Source organism: Macrotis lagotis, chromosome 3 (assembly GCF_037893015.1).
Source record: "Macrotis lagotis isolate mMagLag1 chromosome 3, bilby.v1.9.chrom.fasta, whole genome shotgun sequence".
In the NCBI taxonomy this organism is placed as follows: Eukaryota; Metazoa; Chordata; class Mammalia; order Peramelemorphia; family Peramelidae; genus Macrotis; species Macrotis lagotis.
Window position 1 is genome coordinate 13,142,458 of NC_133660.1, and position 5,180 is coordinate 13,147,637.

The window sequence follows — 5,180 nt, forward strand, 5'->3', positions numbered from 1 at the left end:
CCTTATTCTGCCATCTTCTCAGAATCCTCTCCCACAATGGACTCCTAATTAATCCCTCAGCCTCCAGTCTCTCCCCTCACCTTTAACACTATTACTAAAGTTATATTTCTAAAGCATATTTAACCTACTCAATAAATTCCAATTTCCAAAAACAGCCTTCCCCTTCATTCATATGTCTTTCTTTGTCATGAGAGAATAGAATGTGTACATATCAATGAATAGGACCGAGAAAGGAGAGAAGGGGTGAAGAAAAATCCCACAAGCTTCTTTGGGGATATTGGAGGAGAGGGAGTGTTAACAGTTGGGGAAAATGATACAAGCCTTAACCTAAGTGTTGGCAAGTAGAGGCAAAATTTTGAGTTTGGTGAATGACTAGTGGAACGAAATGTCAGGAACTCGATTTGTGAAAGGAAATAATATGAAATAAATCTGAAAAAAGAAATAATATGAAATAAATATGAAAAAATCTGAATCATTGCAAAGAGGCTTAAAAACCAGATTAAGTAATTCATAACTTAGTCATAGTGGCAAAAATAGAATCACCAGTGGATTTTAGGTAGGGGTAACATACTCAGAATGCCATATTAGTACCATTGTGGGGACAGCTGTGTGAATGATGGATTAGAAAGGAGAGAGACTGGAAGCAGATAGACTATCTAAGGGACTATTGCAATAGTCTCAGTGAGTAATGAGAAGGGCCTGGTGGTGGCCATGGAAGGAATGAAGATGAATAGGAGATAAATCAAAGCAAGCCTCAAATAGTACATTTTGTATCTGGGGCAAAAGCACTAAAGGTGCCTTCAGCTGGGGATGAGTAGACAGGTACCAGTAAATTAATGAGGATGACAGGAAGGAACTCACAAGTAGGGATTGTCTGGTCCAATAGGATTCATTTAACACATATCAAGTGCATGTTTTATGCAAGATAGTATGCTAAGAGGGGAGGCTAGGTGGTGCAGTGGATAGAGCACCAGCTCTGGAGTCAGAAGTACCTGAGTACAAATCTGGCCTCAGACACTTAATAATTACCTAGCTGTGTGGCCTTGGGCAAGCCACTTAACCCCATTTGCCTTGCAAAAAACAAAAAAAAAGATAGTATGCTAAGTGTGGAAATATAAGGACAAAAGAAAAATGTCCCTGTCTTCAAGAAGCCTACTACATTCTACTGAAGTGAAATATATATATAAGCATAAAGATGATTAACCAGGGGTGAAGCAAGCACTATTCACTAGGGGATTGACATATACTTCCTGTAGAAAGTGGTGATGAGCTTAGTCTCAGAGGAGCCTAAGGATTCCAAGAGGAAGAAGTGAAGAAGATAGAAATAAAATATGGCAATCTATCTGAAACTACAGAAGACAGAGATGAAATGCTGAATTATGAAACAGCAAATAGGCCCAGTTTGGCTAGAAGATAGAATTCAAGAAAGGGAGTGATATAAAATGATCTTGGAAAGATAATCAGGAGCTAAATTTTGAAAGGCTTTAAAATAAAAAATTAAGAAATTTGTATTTTAAGTCTGAGGTAATAGAGAGCCATTCCAGTCCCTTAATCAGAGGAGCAAAATGACCAAGTATGTTTTAGGAAGACTATCTAGAAAGTTGTATGTGAGATAGACTAAAGAGAATGGATCCTAGAATGTAAATATTCAATTACAGTACTGTTTCAATAACCCAGACTAATTTAGTCTGATTGCTGTGTGTGAAGAAAGTGAGATGTATACTGTATGAGAGATGTTGTCATGATATGACAAGTGGATTTGGGGACTAAAGAGTATAATTCTAAGGTTGTCAATCTGGGTGACTGTAAAAATGATAGCACATCCATAGACATAGGGAAGTTTGCAGAAGGGCAAGTTTGAGAAGATAATGGCAAGTTCCATTTGGAACATGTTGGCTTCAAAAAAAAGTATATGATTTGCAGACCACTAAAACTTTCCAATCTTTGTAGATTTGGAACCGATGAGTATATCAGTCAATAAATAATCATTCATTCAGAACAAACTATGGCTTACATATTATGTTAAGCATTGATGTCCAAAGAAAAACAAAAGTCACCATCCTTTCTTCAAGAAACTCACACTCAAATGGGGAAGGAAGCATATAGATAACCATGTACATACAGGATTTTTGCAGAATAGACAGAAAGCAATGGCAGAGGGAAATAAATAGCAGCTGAGGAATCAGGAAAAAAAAAAAAACCTCCTAAAGAAGATGAGCTTTCAGCTGAGTCTTAAAGAAAGTCACAGAAACTACTAAGGGGAATGGAGAAAGCAGAGTACCCCAGACCTGAGGGACAGCCAGTGAATAATCTGGACAATCTGGATAATCTGCATAATTGAATGTTATCTGTGAGGAATAGCAAGCTGACCAGTCCAGCTAGATCATAGGGTGTGAAGTGGAGAAAAGGAGGCAGCAGACAGATTAATGTTCAGTCTGAGAGGCAAGAGGGAGTCATTGATTTTGATTTAGTAGGAAAGTAAAATGTTTGAATGTGATTAAGGAAAATCCCTTTTGGTACAGTGTGTAGGATGGACTATAATGGAGAGAGATTGGAGGCAGGGAGACCAGTTTGGAGATTTTTGCAATAATCTAACTCAAGAAATTATGGAAAGCTGGTTCTATGTTAGAACCCTAAGGAATCTAGATTCTTCAGACACACTTCACTAAACCTCTAGAAATGAACCAGAATAGGCAATGAAAAAGAAAACAATTTTAAAATTCTTCTAGGGGCGGCTAGGTGGTACAGTGGATAAAGCACAGGTCCTGGAGTCAGGAGTACCTGGGTTCAAATCCGGTCTCAGACACTTAATAATGACCTAGCTGTGTGGCCTTGGGCAAGCCACTCCCCGTTTGCCTTGCAAAAACCTAAAAAAATTCTTCTATCCAATCAAGGGCTATATCTGAAGAATCCTGCAGAAGTGTGTAAAAGAGAAAAACTAGGATGAATAAAAGCTAAAGTATGAAATGACCTTGTGGCAGAAGGAGGCAAGGACATATCAGAACTCAGAACAGAGTGACCAAGGGACAAGAGATAGTGTCAAGCCAGCACTGGGGCAGCAAGTTGGCATTCTGCCATACTGGGCCCAGACTAAAGCAAAAGACAAGAGCAAAGGATTGCCTCAAAAGATGGTACCACCTAGTCTAGCAGAACCAACCTATATCCCTATGAAGTACAGGAATGCAACAGTCACACTCAAACACACAAGCACAAAGAATGTGATATAGAAATAAATTAAATTCAATAAAGAAACAGGTAGGATCTGAGAGAAGGATATATAAGAGAGAGGACAGGAAGGGTGATGGGGTGTTCACAAGCAAAACAGATTTCAGTGTTGGAGAAGGAATGGGAAGGTATGATTAAAATAAAAGACAGAAAGAGTAGCAAGTACTTCAATCTAGTAAATGAGATTAGAGACATGAGTTAACAGAAGAAAACAGCAAAGCACAATGAAGAAAAAGTTTGGGTTGAGAAAAGTCCAAGAAGTAAACACAGAAGAAAAGAGTTAACTCCAGAAGAACAAAGGCCCAGCCACAAGGACTTACAGGACTTCCTAGAAAAAAAGTTAAACAAGATTCAAAATGGAATAATTAGGGGAATATAAATAGAAAGGAAATGTAATCCCTTAGAAGAAAGAGGGATAAATATTTACTGAAATCACTAAAATTAGAATAGAGCAAGCAGAAAAATGACTCCATGAGACAATGAGAAATATTAAAACAAAATCAAATGATTAAAAAATCAGAATAAAATATATGGAACATTATCAAAAATGGCTGATTTGGACAAAGTCAAGAAGAGATAATCTAGAATAATTAGACAACTTGAAAATAATGGAAACCATATTAAAAAAATAAAACTGCCCAAATGTCTTAGAACAAAAGGTCCAAATGAAAATCCAACATATCCACTAATCACTTTCTGAAAGAAACTAAAAAGTGAAATATTTTTAAAGAGGAGAACAAAAATGAAGAACTTTCCAGTAAAAGAAAAAAATATTACAAGCAAGCAAAAAGAAAACTTAGATACCAAAGAAACACAGTCAGATACATGTGGCAAGAATAATCTATGTGGCAAAATTAAATTGAACCTCCAGAAGAAAAATGGTCCTTTAATGAAAAAAAGGATTTTCAAATATTCCTGATTTGAAAAAAAAGGGTTGGAACTGAGTAAACACTTTAAAATGAAAATCCAGGAGACGAGAAAAATAGGCATAAAAATGTAACAAGTGGAATAGATTCTGTGAGAATGAATACTTTAATAAGGGAAGAGGAAACATGCAAGCTATCATAACTCTGTCTTTAAAAGTCACAGAGAAAGTTAACCAAAAAATGCAATGGATATAGGGTGACCAGCAAACTCTTGTAGAAGATAGGATGGTAGCTGGGACTTGAAATTTATGACCAAACAAAGGGGAGAGAGGAATAACAAATGACAAAAATGGATCATTTTAGTTACATGAAATTAAAACATTTTGTACAAATAAATTAAATGAAAATCAGATTTAACAGGAAACAATTGATGAAAATTTTTGCCTGATTTTCTCTAATAATGGACTCAATTATAAGATATACAAGTGACTTTCAAAATTATAAGATAAAAAGGCATTTAATAAATAGTCTCAGGATATGAATAGGAAATTATCAAGAGAAGACACCCAGGCTATATCAATATGAAAAAAAATCATCAAGTCAACCAGCAACTAGGGAAATGGAAATTAAAGTAATTCTGAGATTTCACCTCATACTCATCAGATTGGGGACTATGAGAAAAAATAGAACATGATAAATCTTGGAGGAGTTGTGGGGAAACAGGCAAATTGATGCACTGTTGTTGGTAGATTTGTGAATGTGCAAAACCATTGCATAAATCTTAGAATTATACAAAAAAATGTTACTAGGATGGTTACTCTATATCATTACTAGATCTGTACTTGAAAAATGAAAAATGAAAGGATTTTAATTGTATAATAATATTAACAGCAGCAAAAACATTACTAGCAATTAAAGAGGGCAGAAAAGTGAAAGCTAAAGGGATGTGTATCAAGTAAGGAATGCCTAAATAAGTTGTAGCATATGAATGCTACAGTATATTATTTTACTGTAAAAACATAAAGAAAAATAGATGCTTTCAAAGAGATCCAGAAAGATTTATAGAAACTGATGCAGAATGAAGTGAGC